Raw genomic sequence first — 19,494 nt, forward strand, 5'->3', positions numbered from 1 at the left:
TTTGATTAAATCTTGGTGAAACGAGCAAAGAGACTCACAACATGATTAAGGAGACCTACGGTGACGCTTCCATGGGTAGATCAGGTGTTTTTTGAGTGGCACAAGCTGTTCCGAGAAGGTAAGGAAAGAGTGGAGTAAGACGACCGCTCCAGACGCCCTTCGACCAGCAAGACCAACGAAAATGTGTAGCGAGTGAAATATTTACCTAACAGTGATCGTAGAATGAGTATCAGAATGATTGCTGATTACTTGAGCATTTCTCAAACCCAAGTTTTTGAGATCGTGACAGAAAAATTATCCATGAGGAAAGCGTGCGCGAAGTTGGTGCCGGGAGTGTTGTCAGAGGAGGAAAAGGCCAACCGGTAGGTTCTTCTTCATCATGTGAATGAGGACCCCGATTTTTTTCCCAGCACATGGCGGCAACGCTACCTCAGCCCCCATACAGCCTCGACTTGGCCCCGCCAGACTTTTTTCTATTTCCGGAAATAAAATCGACGCTCAAGTAGGAACACCACGGATCGGTAGAGGTGGTTCAACAGGCCGTGACGAGGGAGCTAAACAGCATTCCGGTCCAGGCCTTCCTGGAGGCGTACGAAAACTGTAAAACTCATTGGCAGCAGCGTGTAGGTGCGGAAGGGTGCTACCTTGAAAAATTGTAATCGTTTGTACTATTCTCTTGAAAAAATTTTGTTTATAAAAATGAGTCCTACTACTTTCAGAACAGACCATGTATGTACATGCCTTGCCACTGGAATCATTCTTTTAAAAACTTGTATACATGAATTAGGAGTTTCAGCAATCAATTATGCCCACGTTGGGTCAGCACGCCGGATCAGGAGATATCGCTTGAAGCACTACTAACGACATTTTAAATGTTTAGACTAAAACCTAAGCTGCAGTAAAACGTGTCTTCAGGCATACAATGACTTTCCGGGGTACCTCCGGAGAAAATTGAAATGAAAACGAACGATTTCCGCATTAGTGAACGCATCCCAAGCACCAAGCGCGAAATAAGGAAGAACAAAGCCGCTTTCCGAGCAGTAAGCGACAGACATCACAAAAGCCAGAGCGCACGACAGAATAAAGTCCGGCGCTTGGTTTTCATTAGGGAAGGTGCTCCCGGAATCTGAAGCGGCGCGCTGCCTTTTTCTCCCCATTCTGAATCGCGCGCGCAAAGCTCCCCCCAGAAAAGAACCAGGAAGCCGTATGGCGGCGCGGCGTGTGTCAGTACGTTTGTCCATGAGTGAGGGAGGGGATCACTAGGGAATGGATGTGTCCCTTCTTACAACAGTTCCGTGCAACGTCGCTGAATGAAAGTCCAGCTGCCCCCAAAGTTATTCCAACGCTCAGTCAACCCTGCAACTACGAGTTCTACGATGCGTACTAGTTCATGTTTTTTAGTAAACCGCTGACATGCAAGCTGTTGGTGACCGAAAAAGAAATCGCTATGCGGCTGAAATAGTGTAGTGACACGTAGTGGTAAAGCAGGTCCCACTCGCGTCGACGGGACAAGCCACAACTGCGCCTTGTACCGCACTGCATGCAGCTACTCAAAAACTTAGTCGGCGGGCCGGCCCAGAATAGAATGGAAGAGGGAGAGAGAGAGATAGACAGATAGAAAGGAGGAAGAGAGAGGCAGCGGGCGATGGGTCGGGGCCAACCCCAAGAATCGATGGCTGGCCTTCTGTGGTTCACCTGGCGCCGGGCCGGCGCCAGCCGCATCGACGCCGCAGCACTGTCGCCGGGGCCCGACGTTTTTGCCTCCGTCTGCTGCCGCCGATGTCGCCGCTGTCGCTGGTGCCCGCCACTGTCGGAGGGGCGTGGCATGCCCGCGATGCGGGACGGGCGAGCGCTCTGACACAACTCCGGACGGGAAAGAGGGGGAGGGTTGCGCCTACGGCGCCGCCGTAGGGGGGGGGGGGGGGGGGTGCTTCATTCTTGCCAGCCGTACAGTCGCTGTGGTGGCGGGATGCTTTTCCGCCCCCCTTTTTTTTTTGCTTCTCTTCGCAATTTCTTTTCATCTCTGCGTCGATTCCTTTTATTGCCGTTGTTGTAGCACTCGCCAAAGCGGGGTCAAACCTGCGCGGCGATTTATTGATTCATGGGATACGGATGGGAGTGGTTTTAACGCCGGCAAAGGGGGCGAACAAAGAGAGTAGCGAAAGTTGCCGGTGGTCTAGGGTAGGGGGAGCAGCGGTGAATGCTTTGCAAAGGCTTGATGGAGTGACAGGCTCATGGCACGATATTCTTTTAACCCAATTGAAAGTTTTCACGTTGGGAACGCCGCACTGAAGAGTCAGGCGCACATTGGGACGTGTTTCGGACTTTCGTGGCAAATTAATCTAACTTTTGCATGAAATTTAGCAATCTGAACGTCCTATATCAGACGTGTCATCTTTTCTCTGTCAGTGCCAGCACTGCGTGGAAGTCATCTCAGCGGAACAAACTTATTGTATTTCACTCAAGGAGAATCATGAGCATGCATAAAACAAGACAAGCAGTTATCATTAACTTGTTTAGTTTTAACCGCACGTCATAATGACAGACAAAGTTGATCCTGAAAGCATGTGCTAATCTGCGCTTTGAAGGAACGATAACGTTACATTACCCTAGCTCTTTATTTAGGTTACGCGCCGAATGACGATAGCAAAAAAAAAAAATCAAGGATAAACAGTTTATAGAAATTTTAGTTGCACGAACAAAAAATTCATGGTATCTAATGCTCATAAATGCTGATAAACCTAATGCCATCCAGTACGGCAGGTTTATTGGAGTTCAAGCGGATGCAGTCAGTACTTTTAGTGAACGGGCTGAAAATGGTTGTTTTTTCATCGGTCTAGCTCCTATTTAAAGTTTCGGAAGCTCAGTACCGTTGTCGAAGGCAATAGTTTACATAGAGGGCTACTAAAATAATACGAAAAGACACACCAAAACCTTTTCACAGGTGCTGAATGGATAAATTTCATTAAATGTGCTTTTTGCATAAACTAATGCCCAACATCGATGTTTTCTACTACCTACCTCGCAAACCTAACGTAGGAATTCAGTCTGAAACCTTGATTAACCTTCACCTACAGGAAAGCAAAAAAGAAAAAGCAGCCCCGCTTCCCTTTTGCTCCTCCTTCCGAAAAGTTCTGGACTGCGAAATAAAAACACGCTTTTTGTTAAACGGGAATAGACAGCAACAACAAAAATGCGAATAGGGAGTGCACTCTTGCTCAGATTCACTAAGAAACCTATCCCGCAGACGACGTGACCGAACTCAATGTCCCGTTGGAGGTCTTGCGAATGATGCACTTGGCCGAAGACCATTCAGCCGAAGTGCGGCTCGGCGGTCGCTAAAGTTAACTAACCGAGCAGTCTCTAGAGGGTGCGCCAATCGCGTATTGTGGCGCCAACTGGTGGACGTCAGGCTAACTTCCTTACAGAGTGCCTCCTTATTTTTTCTTCGCCATGCGCTCGCGTGCGCCAGTTTCCTTGGGAAAAGGCAAGAGAAAGATTGAGAGAAGTGGAGGATCAAAAGAGAGTGCTGCATAGCCTTTTCTTTCCTTCTTTTTTTTTTTTTTACTCACACACGTCCCATTTTCTGTTCTGTCGTCTTTGTGGGAAGCGAGGTCGCTGCGTCGCCGTGTCGGCCTCGGTCAATAGCGTCCGTCTCGCTCGACTGAATTCGGAGTATCGGCCAAATGTTTTCGTTTGCGCTCCAGTCGCTCACGCAACGGCACGAACTGAGAGCCGCAGTCAGCACAAAAGCTGAGAAATAAAAGAAGGACGCGGCCCTTATTATTGTTTTTTTTTGTATTCTTCCGTTCCCGATTGAAGTTCATTGGGGCACACATGTTTCCGGTGCACAGAAGGAGATACGTGCGCTTGTTGGGAAACTTATGTTAGGAGTGCTTAGGTATTTTTTGTTTTTTTTTATTCTATTCTTGCGCGCATCAGGTACACACGGGACACTAATGCCAGAGCTGCTAATTGCTAATGCGAGTATTAGTACAGTGAGTAGCAGCAGCGCTTATAATCAATCGTCGTTTCAAATGCAGCCTTAATTCAACGCTGAGCTTTGCTCTATTATCAACTTTGAAAAAGGGTACAGCTGTAGGCATTTATACGCTCAATTAGGCCCACGAATGTAAATATTCTGTGCTCGTTAATATTGACTGAAACATTCAGCACATTTCTTTAGGGCCGACTTTTTTTGCAGTAGTTACCTTCATGAGTGAAGCAAATTTCTGGTATTTGACTTGGCACTTGCAGAATTTTGTTGTCAGTTATCTGCAGTCTCTGGCATGTTGCTCACACACTTGCCCTGTCATGCTTCCGAAATTAGCAAAATTCCAGAGGGCACTTAAGGAATTTACGTGGGTGTAATGCAAAATCATTGTTTTTTGTGTTCCACTTTTATTTCAATTCCGTTCTATTTCAATGATATTCCAATTCTATTCTAATTTTATTCATTTGTAGTTGATGCAGTTGTAAGTATCAGTACTGACTATTACTGGATAACACTTAGTACTTTCCTGCCTTTGATGACGTAACACCGTTTCGACCAATGGCGACTTATGCAACGCTGCCGCTTTTTGGGCGACGCCGGATTTACTGTGTCAGTAAGCCATCGAATTATTTCGCGTTAAAGTAATGCATTGCGCTGTGCACTTGCTGTACATGATGGGCTGTCTTCTGTAAAGCATGCACCACCTTAAACACGCTTATTGTGCAGCAAAGCAAACTTTAGGTCACCATCACGGCTATTGCGCGATTTTCTGTGCGCAGAATTTCTGGTTGTTGGCTTCAGGTTGCGAGTTTTTTGGTGAGGAAGAACAGCAGTCGTGCTACTGTCCTGTTTCGCTGATGCGTGGAATTCAACATAAAATCACCTGCATACGACTGGAAAGATCAGGTGGTCTGTTGGATGTACTAAAAATTGCGACGACACTTTGGCAACTGAAGTGTTGAGAGGCGAAAGCCGATGACACTATGCCGTGACGACTTCCGGTGGATGTGACGTCACACCGTTCTCGTGGCTATACTGATAGCCAAATTATAGATCTCTCGGGGATCTTAAGTGTTAATTTCGCTTAATTACACATTTTTACATCTAATTAGACACAAATCCGATGTTTTCCCGACCATTCTGTGACAATTTTCACTATGCCATGACGACTTCCGGAAGATGTGACGTCACACCATTCCCGTGGCTATATCGACGTCCGCGCTATTTCTACGCAATTTCAACATTTGTGCCTAAAATTAATTAATTAATTAATCTACAGTTATCAAACTTGGCTTGTAGGCTCATTTTTTCCTCCTGTATCTGAACCAACTACTGGTTTTCGTCTATTTTTAGTTCCCGAGTTCAACGGGTGTGACACGCTTTGTTAACGGACGACAGTATGAGCCATTAAAGGCTTTCGCCTTAATAGGCGTGCTGTTTTACGCATGCGCGGCTTCTCTGATGTTCAGAAAAATTATTTGGACAAGGCCAGGTGCACATTCTTTACAATGTCGGGGCATGAACATGAAGTAATAATTGCTGTGTAGATTCAGCGGCGCTTGAATAACAATCTATATTTTGCAGACAAGGGGAGGGAAATGAGGGGCCCGTTATGAAATACATATAAAGGAAGCCAACAGTCATTATAACCAAACAAAGCATTGGGTGACTCGGCTACCTTCACGTAACCTCTGTGCTGGGTTGGTAGCAGGTTCTGTTGTCAGTGTAAGCTGGACAATCTAATAAAATGTGTGCCAGTATTTAAACTGAACCACGTTTATCACATTACGGATTAGTACTGAGCTCTGGCTTAATGGGCTCACACAGTTGTTCGTGAATACAGGGTTGAAGAGAAGACAGTTGTACACCTTAAAGCACTTCAGATTGAACCAATAAACTGCAGCGCACGAAGCGAAATTTCGTGTTGCTCCAGCTTCCTAAATCAATCACAAATAAGGAATATGTTCCTCTTGCACTATGCTTTATCACACAGAATGGAACACATTGTCATGCATGAGTAAGTACCAAAGCGGAAAACCGCAATGGGACCGATTGCTAGGGCTAAATGGAACTAAATACAGTCAACCCTCGTTATAACGAAAAGGTTTAAAACGGAATTATGGATATAACGAAGGGATGACGATTCCCCTTGGAAGCTCGTCGTCACGGGCTATAACGAAGTTGCGGCTCTAACGAAGTAATTGTCGGGCCCCTTCAAATTCGTTATAACGAGGTTCAACTATAATTTGGCGCTGGGAGCAAAGACAAATGTTTTTAACAAACACAATGATCAGCGTAACTAAAATACCCATTGTACTATGTATAAATAGGCACCAGGCTCGCCTTTTTAAATGCGCAGTTTTAGTTCTGTGCAGTATCGGTTTTTGACGGGCCGTTCACTCCTCACATTAACCGCCAAGAGCTGCCCCTTTGTGCTCCGTGTGCAGCGGCCAAGACATGCGTGAGCCACCTGGAGCAGGAGACGGTCACGGACAGCACGGGTGTCCGGAACGGATCCTGGAAGCGCTACTTTTACCACTGCCCCGGCATCTACTTCCCGGAGGACTACACCGAATGCTGCATGCAGGAGGAGTCCAAGTGCTGCCCGCCTGACCGGTGGTTCTACGAGATCGACAATGCGTGAGTAGCCGCGTGCGACGTCACCATCATCATCATCATCATCATAACCATCATCGTCATCATTATCGTCGTCGTCGTCTTACTCCTGTTCTTCCTACTTGGCTCCTCTGTCATACTTCATATTTTCCTTTCTTCTGTTTGTCACTGAGTTTCTCAATATTACCTAAAGGGAAAGCAGGCGGTATTACACTTAATCCACCATGTAGAGACGCAGCAATACCGGGAAGATGATGTTTCGTATTTGGCTTGGTTATTGTTTGGCATGCATCGTGGATTCGGCCATAACAATACGACTCTTCTCGCGGTAAACCTCGAAGGAACGCTGCGAAGTAGGTACCAGCCTAAAGCCTGCGGTATATTTGTTGAAGAAATGAAAAAAGTACTGTTAAAGTAATTTTATCAGAGGAGAGCATCGCGCAGTAGCTACTGATACAGAGGAAGAATCCACATTTTTGACCCAACACTAGAAAAGCCAAGTAAGATACCTCGTCTTTACGGCATTCCCGCGGTGATTGAAGTGCTCTTTAAGAAACTCGAATAGGCGGTGGCGCCAACTTTCATTCGAGATAATATTTAGAAACTCTATGCTCCTGGTATCTGTACGGCCGCTGTCGGTTATCAGCTCGGCGCATTAAATTATCCATCCCTGTTTTAACTTCCTCTCCTTAATTCCAGCTAAACTGATCGAAATTCACCGAAATATAAGGCAGCCTGTCCTTGCGACATCAGAAGTTTCGATTAATAATGAAGTGTCTTTTTTCAGCTTACGGCTTCATTTTTTTTTAAAAGCATAATGCTTCAATGTGCGCTTGGGGCGGACGTGTCGCAGCTGAGAGATCCGGGTTATTTTCGGCCACCCGGAACTATTCAACACACAAAACAGTCTTAATACGACGCAATTCATGCTTTTCGTTCCCATAAAAAAAAAAAAAAACTGACACAGACTAGTGCTTAGGAACCCGTTATAAGCTGCAGAAAGACGTCTCCATCTAGCTACCGCGATGAGTGCTTGTGTAAGGAATATTATCAGTTTGTTTGTTATTGTTTGTTCCTGTACCAGCTTGGTCTGGGGATTTCTGTAGAAGTTAACTAGTCATCTGCATCTCTACGGTTATTTGCTGGCAATGGCCGGGCAAAAAGAGTTTAATACGCTTGATTTTAGTGTTTGATATTCAAGGGAGTAATGTAGTCAACGTAACCGATAATGTATTACACGAATTTTGAAGAGTAGAAGTTATTTTGCGCCGTTTCCAGCAGGAAAGGCAAAATGGAATTAAGGTTGTAGAGAAGTGCCGAATTTGGATGTTTTCCAGCTTGACACTGCACATGTTCGGCTGAAGTAGGGGGAAACAAAAATCTAGTGGTGTTGCATAACTGGTAGACTGCCGAAAGGTTTATCATAGGTTCAGTCCTTCATCGATGCTTCTTTTATGCTGTCTTTTAAATTCCCTACTGTTTAGGAAGTCTGACCGCTTCGTATATGCCATGCGTACAGCTTCTTGTGCTCCGTCGACCCTGCTCAAGCTTTATATTTTGAGAGTCTTTTATTTCCCTTGTTTTATTTGGATCTCGTGATCTTTTCTAATAATGGGCTGGTACTTGCTCCGCGTATGATATTCTCGCTGTCTTTTTTCTTTCCAGCTTGGCGACAGCTATCGCCGTGTCGGTGACGCTCACCTGCTTCGCGCTGACCATCTTGGTGATCATCTGCTGCTTCTGGTCTCGGTGCCCGCTGTACAACGCGTGCAGATCCCGCTACAATCACGACATTCCAAATCGTAAGTAACTCGTGTAACAACATTTATGGAGGGATGTGCCAATCGTGTCTGCCCTCAGCCTGGCAATCGCTCTCTGAAGGAGCTGGCCGAATCATATCTTGGCAACCTAAATGCGTGCGAAGTGTTGCAAAAATAATTCGTCGCGACGTTTTTGCGAATCCAACTGAGCAATGAAAACCAACTGGGCTTGTGTCCTAAGCCTTCGTGCATTAGTAATTTTTGCTTCCATGTTCCCTATACTAATTTTAGTGTGATAGCAATACTTCACGAGGTCTGACCGGCTCACTAGGTTTGTGTGAAACTTGAAGGTGAATTCGGCGAAACCTAGCATAGCAACAGCCCATGCAGAAAAAAAAAGAAGATATTGCTGCGGCTGGGTTTTGAACACGCGGCGGCGCTAACACATGAGCTTCACTGGCCACGGTACGAGAGCACTTTGCTATCGCCGCAGTTTTTTTTATTTATTGCATGGAAGAACTTCCGTAAAAAGGGGGAAAACTTCAATCAAACTGGTTTGCGTCTCATGTTACCGGGCTACTTAATACGAGCCGGCCTTAGCCCTAACTCAACACTGCATCCCCATCAAAACATCAAAATTCAGGGAGGCACACACATGCATCTAAGCACGGCAGCCAGCTTGGAGGTTCTTCGCGTGCAGCATATACACTCCTCACCAAAGCACACTGTTCACGAAACACAGATTTGGACGATCTTGGTGGCTCGGCATGTCTGTCCATCATACGGCTTTTCCAAAGACTGAATAGTCCCATCAACACAAACAGATCATAAGGCACAACAGAGTTTTTGCCAACAGGCAGAAATCTAATGGTCGTCTTCATCAACTTCCATCTGCAGAGCGAACAGATCAGATCAGCTCAACCTCGATAAGATCTTAACCTGAGTCTAATATCGTCGCCAGACGTGCCGATGACCAAGCAAAGCAAAAACATAAGCCAGCCAGGCTACACACATGCTTCCGCACGCGCACGTCTACTCAATTTAACTGCGTTAGAAGCCTACCATTTTTTCGTGGGGCTTACACTTATTTATTCTCTCACGTGCTGTTTAACCGCATCGCGCGTATCTGAAGCTCCCTTTTTTTTTTCGAACATAAACTGAAATTTTCATTAGACGGTCACTCTTACCTCGCAGACAAATCCGAGGAGTTTGTCATGGAGACGGTGCCGGTTGACTCTCCGGCGAACAAGAAGAAATACGCACCTCTGGCGTCCACCAACGGCAGTCCCATCTTGGACAGCCATTCCAAAGGTGAGCCACTGCGGTGTCCTGCACCCAACAGGTTTCTTTTTCATTAAAGTTACAGCGCCATTCGTCGAATATCGCTGACATTCAGAGTGTCAAGCTGCTCACAGCCATTTCTGTCAACTCTGCACAGACAACCAACGGCGCACTTCAACCCTGGAAAACCTTATTTATTTATTTTTTTACGTAAAGAGCGGTATCTAGGAATATTTCTGGTTGGTTAATTTGGTTTATGGGGTTTAACGTCCCAAAGCGACTCAGGCTATGGGGGACGCCGTAGTGAAGGGCTCCGGAAATTTCGACCACCTGGGGTTCTTTAACGTGCACTGACATCGCACGGTACACGGGCCTCTAGAATTTCCCCTCCAAAGAAATTCCAGCCGCCGCGGCCGGGATCGAACCCGCGTCTTTCGGGTCAGCAGCCGAGCACCATAACCACTGAGCCACCGTGGCGGCTAGGAATATTTCTGCTACTCATAATACATTTGTGAGCTCAATTCTGAAATCTTGTTGCTTAAAGAGGGAACTGTTTGTGTTGTTCGATTACTGAGCTTCGTTTCGAGTAAAAGCATTCAATATATTCAATGTTAAGCCTGAGTTTGCATGACTGAAGTGCTCTTAATAAAGCAATATCTTAAACGAAATTTAATTGAACAATGAGATAAGTAAAAAGGAGTAAAGAGGCAGTAAGCTGTCCTCTAGCGCACACCCTTTTGTGAAAGGGTGTGCGCTAGAGGGAGTAAAAGGGAGTAAGCTACAGAGCTTAATTTCTTTTTCTCCCATGTAGGCGTATTCGTCTTTATGTAGAGTATGAATGAAAGGCTCGCTAAAGTAAAAATAAGTTTTCATGGGTAAAAAAGATGCCCAGGCTTAGCTTGGTTAAACCAAGAATGCGTTGCATATTGCGCGGTCTTTTTGCGCGAGGTATTGCTTGGCGGCACTCGATTTTCTCAGCAGCTTTTCCTCCGTGACGTATGGATGGATGGATGGATGGATGGATAGGAGCGCCCCCTTTGAAACGGGGCGGTGGCAACCGCCACCATGCTCAGGCGTCTTTTTTTTTGTTTTTTTTTATTTTTAAGTGGTTTGGTGACGTCACGTCACCACGTCACGTCACGTGGTTTGGTGGCTGCCCGGCCGCGCCCAAGGGCTGAACTGAGTGATTGCAATATGCTACGCATAAAAATAAACGTGGCAACTGTTTTGCCACGCCACCAGTAGGTCATATTTTCTCAGCTTAAATTTATGGCAGTCGCAAAGGCTCCGGGTCATGTTTCAAGAAATAATCTTTTCTCACTTTTAATCTCTTCGTTTAAGGCACGAGATTAGAAGCGCCTGTTGTTTCCGAAAAAGAAAATCTTCGGATTTCAGTAACTTATACATTTTTGTGCTGCACACCCATGCACACATGGACACAGCATAGGATGCATTAAACGCGCTGAACCACACTACACAAGCACTAAACTGCACTGCATTGCTTGTTCTGTTACAGGCGCCACGGCAGTGTAAAGCTCACCATCCTCAATGGTTGATCTTGAAAAGCGTGATCATTTACCGCCTACGTAAGTATAATCTATCTGGTTGGTGTTCTCATGATTGTTCGCACTGATTGTGCTACTGTAATTTTTGCTTTGCGCACTTTGAGCACCTGCGTACCCACCGAGAAAGAGAAAGATAAACTTTGTTCTCGTCACTTATATTTCCCGGAGCACGTTTACCACCCTTCTAATTTTAATAGCCCTACCTGGTGGTGGGACTAAAACCTCACTCATTCTCGTCTACACCTTTTCCTTTTCTCCGCTGATCAGAATCATGACTTGCTGATTACCCTCCCTATGCCTCCTGATTCTTGGCCAATCTTCTAATGCGCATACGCGCCACTAATAGCCTGAAGCAACAACGTTTCTCAGCAAGTCTTCACTTGCTGAGGACTTCACTTTCAATTGTGAGGCAACTGTGAAATATTGTAAGGTGCTGATATTCAAATATTGAAGGCAATGATCTAATCTTCCGATGCGCAGCAAAATCTTTTTTTTTTAAGTTCGTCTGTCGCCTGTGTCAAGTAGTTAAGACTGCCATGGAAAAGCAAGATTGAACGTTTTGTACGACAGCAAAAACGTTAAAAGCGAAAAAGGCAAACCTGCCGAGAGGGGGTTCTGCAGATATGTTGATAGATGTAGTTAAATCTTACGATATACCTAAAAATTGCGTCCATAAACTATTTCCTGTTGAAAAATGCGTTTGTCCACAATTTTTGCGTGTGAGGACTCTAAAAAAAGACGTAGAGCTGTTACCATCAGTCAGCTGAAGAAATCATCCAGACCAATATGTTCGCGAATCTCTGCATGGAGTGTGGAGGTGGCTGTATGAATGGGGTTGACGTTTCGAGCAAAGGCACCTTAAGCTCTTCGTGACTTTGAACACCCTTTTTACGGGAGCCGCTTTTCTTCAGTGAATCGTTACCTTTCGTGCAGGAATTTGCACCTGAGACGGGCCGCCAGCGGTAAGCGTGGGCAATGAGTTCCAGAGAATCAAATGAAGCTTGGGCAGCTGTCACGGGCGAGACGAGAAGAGCGCCCGCAAGGCTGTCTTACCACTGCCCTATTAGCCGCAAAGGTGTTGTCATTGCCTGCAGTCACCGCGATTCATGAAGTGCAAGTAGTAGTCTATATGATTAACCCGTAATCATGTTATTGCTATTGTAGTGCAGGCTAGTTATTTTTGTTATTTTTTTTCTCACGAAGTGCTTTTTGTGTGCTAAAAAGGGACAACGTCCAGGCTTTGGCGAATGAAAACATTGGGGATGTTTGTTTCTATTATGGCTGTTTCTCTGATCCAGTGCTTTGTCCATCTGTCATTGGTTCAGCCCGCTTTTAATATCAAGACCGCGGCGAACGCAGTTTCTGTGACCTCACAGGCGGTTGCAACCGGTGATAGAAGAGAAAAAGAAGGACAAGAAAGTTAATTTCGTTCCTTGGTCCGCCGCCTCACTCAAGAAAGGAAGACAAGTAATGGATAGTAAAAACAAATGGTACAAAATGCTGTTCCATCTCGCGACTAAAACTCCGCCCAATTAGATTATCTTTAGTGTGGATGACAGCACAGCGTCGAATGTTTATGGGAATAATACAAAAAGAACTGCTTTGTAACAGAGTTCTTAGCCGGGAAAAAAAAATAACTCAACACCTTTTTTTGGGCGCGCTGAACACACTAACCTCTAAAATGCGCGTCCAGAACATGAGAGATGGTTCGTGAAACCAAGTAGTATTAATGCACAATGGAACAAGGAAGAGGGAAAATCTGTCGCGCATCGTATCCAGTTCCTCGTCGAGAGCAAACAGTCCATTTCCCACGAGACCAAACATGACATTAGGTAATGTGGTAAAACTTGTGTGGTGCTTTCGGCATGACTAGGCTCAGTAGTACGCGAAGAACAGTCTGCTCGACTCCCTCCAAGCTCGCTGGGAAAGAGAAGTTGCAGAAAACAAACTGGCCAGTCGTCAGTTGTGGTCCTTCGTACAGCGGCTACTTACTCCTCACAAAAGCTGTACGATCACTATTTAAGAAATTTGAAAATTTGCCAGCACGCTGACTATATTCCATGCCTAAAATATCAGATTTGTTTGAAAGATTCTTGACTGCCGTAATCGTTCGGCTTGCAACCAGATAAGGAATCTATAAGCAAGCAGGCAAGGTCGTGTCGTGCCCAAAGGTGGGGTTTAACCATTGTTCTGTGTGCGTGTGCAATGTATTTCGAGAGATCCGTCCTTTTGGTTTCCGCGTGTTTTGGCTGGAACGCTATCGTGTATCGCGGTGTGAGCATAAGTAGGTGCTTTGTATTGTACTCACCGTCTATTTAACACTTATTCTACATTGCAAATGTTTAAACATCTGTGTTCACGCGTCCTTTGGAACATTTTGAAACTTTGTACATTTGTGTGCCTCAGCGAGGGGAGCTTGGAGTCTTAGTTTATAGCTTCATCATTCACGTAGAGCGTAGAATCAGTAGTACTTGGCGTTACAGCTCCATTTTTTATCGTTTTATAACAGCAGGAAAGGCGCGGGCTCACCGGAATCCATAACTGTAAGCTGCAAACAGCCCAACCAAAAAAATTAAGTTGCTAAAATAAAATAATTAAGGAACGTAGAATTTTTTCGTTAGACTGAGTAGTTTTAACACCACGCCAACGGTTTCATTACTTCGCTTGTTTATGAGGAAAAGACGTTCCGCCGAGCAAAACAAAGCAGATGGTACGGAAGCTGAAGAAAAACAAAACCGGAGTTCCACTGCAAAGAATCCAGACAGTTCCAAAATACGCCATATTTCTTGGGTTTCAGGGCCGTCACCCTTATCCTCCGTTTAAAACGTAATGGTTTTAAAGGATAAACTTTAAAAAGTTAATTTGCTGCTAATATAAGCAAATATAAGCTAGGACACCATCTTCTTTCCCCTATTGTCTTCTTATCTTCGCCCCTACCTCTACAATATCCCTTCGTTTCTATGATAAGGTGACAAAAAAAAAAAAATGTGCTCAACAACAGCCCAAAAGCGGCATCATTGTACTACGTAAATTCGCGAATAAAAATAAAAAGACAAACATCGTTACGCTAAGAGAGAGAAGGAAAGATAAGTGGACATAATGCCAGATTAGCAACCTTACAAACGGTGGAGGAAGTAGGAGAAAAGGAACGAAAAAGATAAGAACAGGAGGAGAGTTGCGACACTGAGCTAAAGTATTGCTGAATAAAAAGAAGCTTGAAACTTATTTCCGCTTTCTTTGGAAGTTAAATGCTATGGGAGCTGTGAAAAAAAGTCGTACTCCGCAAGTCGGAATAGAGAAGTCAGTATTTTTTTTTTAGGTGGAGCAATGTTGCATATTACTAATAGAATAATTTTTTTGATAATAAACACAGAGTATATGCACAGAATAGTTTTTTTTTATTTTCCTCTTGCCTTCCTAAACGATGGGTGCGTTTAATCCTTGGGACCAACGGGCCTTGCTTGTCCGCTTTAGGGAATAGTAATGTATGTTTTAACCAGAAGGTCATATGCTTTGTTGGGATAGCTTGCTCACGGGTGCTCGCGATAACGAGCGCAGAAAAGGCAATGGCAAATAATAAGAGCGAGCGGGCGTTTTATTATAGCCTAATTTATATTCGGGAGACAATGTTAGTTTGCATAAGCATGTCAAAAACTAAAGAAATCGAAGGTGCAATTGCCACCAGTAAATTAACAAACATGTGCAGACGCCATTTTCTATCGTTCTGAATAATAAAAGCTGTGACTGACCGCGTCTGTCATCGGTTTTTAGTATACTTTGTCCTTCGCGTGCCGCTATCCTTTCTTTGCGAAAATGTTTTTTTGCTATTCGCACCTTTTTTACCCACACTGGGAAAAGATCTGTGGATCAAGACCTTGTTAGGCAGATTATGGCCTTTATTGCTGCTCCTCTAGCAGAAAAAACTCATTCTGATGAAAGATCGAACACACACATTCCGAATATATGTACGTCGTATGGTATCAGCAACAAACACGTGCTTTCCAGACACACGTATTTGACAAACATTTTTATTTCTGCTGTCTCCGTAAACGCATGGAAGAGTACACACGCAACTGTTTGTTTTACTTCCTGCATTGCGGAAATGTAGGCGTTTCTGCGCGGTGCCACCATACAAAGATTTCCGGGGCGCTGACAAACACATCTGGGGTATTTGGGTATTTCACTACATCAAGACAGATTTGGTCTTAGAAGGCAGAACATGTACAATAACTCACAATTACCCAATTACTCATCTACGTATGAGCAGCTGAAAGAGTATGTCACAAGCATTTTTTACTAATATTGTGTCAGAAATGAACGCTGACTGCGTGAAAACTAGTGCGTTGAAAGTTTTCGCTATTCAGTCGACGTTATTATATACGCGCCAGCGTGTATGAGGGCTTATTGTTTCAGTTCTGTGATGTATGGCAGAAAACCGAACGTCATCTAACAGACCACGCACGAAAGTTACTTCTGGTCGGACCGCAGTTGTATTTGGAAAAGATGCGCTGCCATATTTCTCTGAAACAGTGCGTATGTGTTTGTTATCAGCCGAAAAATTACATGTTTTGCGGTTAGAATGCGACGAGAAGGAGTCACTTTGGTCCATTTAATCGCGTGGGCAGTTACCCCAGCCACATCAGGTTTAACATTGAAGGCGGAGAAGCATAAACTGATGTAAAAAACTAACAAAATACACTATCAGCTTCCGCGTTTGAGAGCTACCATGCGGAGAGCGATTAGCTTTATCATCATCATCATCGGCCTCACCACGTCCACTGTAAGGCAAAGGCCTCTCCCATGTCTCTCCAATTAGCCCTGTCCTTTGCCAGCTGCGCCCACCGTATCCCCACAAACTTCTTAATCTCATCCGCCCACCTAACTTTCTGGCGCCCCTGCTGCGCTTGCCTTCTCTTGGAATCCACTCCGTTGCCCTTAAGGGCCAGCAGTTATCTTCCCTTCGCATTACATGAACTGCCCAAGCCCACGGCTGGATGTCATTTAATCGCGTTTGTTCTCTCGCTCACTCAATCTCACTAAGCCCTATGACATCCCATTCAATGTTTTTATGCATTCTGCATTATAACATGCCTCATTGGCTCTTGGTTCCTACATATAAAATTCACAAATGCCGCACTGCTCGCCGCCCGATAAAAGGTGCGATAAAAAGACGCTGCTGACGAGTTACGATTAGTTATGATACACGAAAGTGGCTGTCAACATAATCAAAACCATACCCGACTTCTATGGCGCCAGTTTTCGCAACGCCCCACCCCGTTTGAGCAATATAACAGGAGCAGCTCTGAACAAACTGAATCTGTCATTCGCTTAGCTTTTGAGAAGGGAGCAGAAAGCGCCTAAATAAACAGATGGGAATAAGTAACCTACAGCGACGGGACAGCAACAAAATAAATACGTAAATGCTAACGGAAGCACAGATACTAGCCATGCATTCTTTATCTGCCGGGTTAATTGCTGCACTCAGGCTTTACAGTAGTAAAAAGCACAGCTACTAATATTCTAGTCAAGCAAGAAAAAGCAATATGAAAATGTTTAGTCAAGCTAGGTTTATCTTATATGTGCACTAAAGAACTGCTGTTTTGTTGTTCAGCCAGCTAGATTACGTAGAAAATGAAGCTTGGGAACGTTCCACCACATGTGTTATCGCGGAATATAAAACATAAACATTGCAGCAATGAGAACGACAAGACGATTCAGGTGGATGGAAATTAAACAACGCCACCAATAATTTTCACTTCCGGCACAAGATGAGAGTTCTAGCTGACACTAACCACCTCATTTCTTTAACCTACGCCAGCTTAATTCGTCCTATTATTGCCCTTTCATTTGGATGGTATAATTCTTGTTTAATTGTTTTGTCCTCGGTATTACATGGTTGCAGGCAATCATTAAAGGAAAACACCACACCTTTTCTAAATTATATGTCTTTTATCTCTGCACGGTCTCATTTATGTACTACATGTCGGCATGTTTACCCAGGATCACGTAGGAAGCTATCGTGACAAGGGGACTGGGTAGCTATCGTCATAGCCGTGCTCGGTTTTCGTTGGAACGCTGAAATTTTGGCGTTTATAGTCGATTCAGCCAGCGGCGCTTTTCCTTGAGCACACAGATAACGTAAGCATTTAGAATATATCCTATCAGTTCCTTAGACAGGGCAAAAAAATTATATTGCTTTTGTTGTTTGTTTTAATTACTTTATTTTAACTTGTCTCATTTATTGTTCTTGTGTATTTAACGTTGAATGCGGCCGATGGCCCAGTACGAACCAGTGAACCATTAAGGGATGCTAACTTTCGTAACCCATAAAACATTTTCTTACTCTGTCCTGCGAAACCTGCACAGCCTTTCTCACATCGTCACTGGCCAGCGCTAAGGTGACATTTCTGCGTTAATCATCTGCTGCACGGATTTGGTAAGACAGGCTATAACGTCTAAGCCAAGCTGTCGTTGATACTTCACTACAACCTTGTAGTGACTGAAAGTATTCCGTGACCTGATTTACCTTTCATTGTTAATTCAGAGCTTACTGAATCTGTGCAATATCTACTGAATCCTTCTCTGTTTATTAGCCCCAACGTGAGATTAAAAAAAAAGTAAAGAAGGCACTGACAAACTTTCTGAATCCTTCGGTAAATCTTCGACGACTTTGCGCTAGCGACGCCCAAATATATTATGACACCGATATTTGTCAGCCTTCCAGTGTAGTCTGCCCCGCTACTGCGAAACACTGGTCTTTACTGTCCACAAAATGGAAAGCCGCTATCTTTTCTTGCTTAATAAAGCTGTGGCTGGAAAAAGGAGGTGAATTGCAACTTCTGTGCCAGAACACAGTTGTTTTGTTTTCTTTTTTAGAGAGCCCACTTTCACAACCTTAGTGATAGATGCCGCGCTCAGCTTGTACAAAACCGCCAGCCGTTCTGTTTTGGGCTGCCAAAGTATTTTTGGAAAGTAGTTGACAGAGAGGAAAGAGCACATTTATTTTAAGCCATATTTAAAGCTTCTCACTGCTGTCCAACCATACAATGCCTTTTATTGTGCAGTCGGTGCTTCACGCTTCAGTAGCCTAGACGCCTGCACTTTGCAGAAAGCCTATGCGTCTCGTCCGTTCTTTAGCTTTGTTTATTCATTGTTGTGTGTGAAGACATCGTCTCGTGTGAAAACAGCCATCCAGCTGACAGGTTAATGAAAACAAGAAAGACTAAGAACAATATAAGGGCCCAATGAAGTCACTGCAGGCGATTCTGCGCGCTTATTTTCTCGGTGCTTTATTTCTGTTTGCCTTATAATGGTTTACTCCAACCTGCGTATAAGTGGAGCTTGCGAGTGTGTAAAATTTACGCCCACTCTATTTCCTTTGTGTGTTCTGTATCTGTCTGAGTGATAAATGTATTTTAGATATTTACAAAAAAAAGTATCTGGAATACCATTCATGTTGAAGATGCATTTGGTGCGCGAAGGACATTGCGCCCACTCTATTACAACTTTATGTTAAAAATCAACAATGTCTAACTTTTTTTTTTGCAGTTAACGCAAAACATGTAACAAGTATTCATGTGTGTCTCATCTGTACGTGCACTTGTTGTAAATGTATTTCGTTTCGTGTGCATTGCGAACCTAATTTGAAGTAGGTAGTACAAGCTAATTACGAAACCTCCATTCCAGTCTTTCGCTGTCTTAAGGCGCTGTTGTGGAGATCATTCAGCTTTCGAGACACATTCGACAGTTGACACTAAAATCTATATTCTCTGTCGCTTCACGCTACTGTACCATTCATGTTATCAGTCACGTTACGCAGAAAAAATATATATATAAAATGGAAACGAACGTTAGTGAGGTTGTCACATAAATCTAAGAGTTGAACCACATGGGTGTTTGAGAAGCGGCACTGCCTCCAACTAACTATATGATGACGACCTACAGTCACATTCCAATCTGTGTACCATCTAATTTGTGAATAAACAATTCTTGAAGTTGGGTCTTCTCATTTTCTGTCCACAAACTGAAGAGTGTATTTAGCAGCATGGATGCTTACCTGCATGTATCCTCCTCCTTTTCTCCTCACACCAACTTACTTTTCTTTCCAGTTTTGAATAGTTAACTATCCTTCTCGAAGCTGTCGACATAGTACGAAAGCCATAAAGCTCGATAAGTCTAGACTGTGTGTAAGTGTTACAAAATGACTGCTGTTAACTTGTCACCTGATGCAGTGAATTGCTTGTGCTCTCAGAGATTAGGGCCGGGAATGATATGAAGA

General features: G+C 44.2%; 1 pseudogene across 1 annotated transcript in view; it reads left to right on the forward strand.

The window, feature by feature from the left end:
- LOC149358207 (uncharacterized) overlaps positions 1-19,214 on the forward strand; it is a 39,009-nt pseudogene extending 19,795 nt beyond the window's left edge. The window contains exons 2-6 of the transcript XR_016288642.1: positions 6,442-6,634; positions 8,276-8,412; positions 9,565-9,681; positions 11,168-11,237; positions 12,150-19,214. The product of XR_016288642.1 is annotated as an uncharacterized LOC149358207 (transcript). The remainder of the gene's footprint in view (positions 1-6,441; positions 6,635-8,275; positions 8,413-9,564; positions 9,682-11,167; positions 11,238-12,149) is intronic.
- The last annotated feature ends 280 nt before the right edge of the window (positions 19,215-19,494 follow it).

The sequence above is a fragment of the Amblyomma mixtum genome, chromosome 2 (assembly GCF_055824585.1).
Source record: "Amblyomma mixtum isolate Tamu chromosome 2, ASM5582458v1, whole genome shotgun sequence".
NCBI lineage: Eukaryota > Metazoa > Arthropoda > Arachnida > Ixodida > Ixodidae > Amblyomma > Amblyomma mixtum.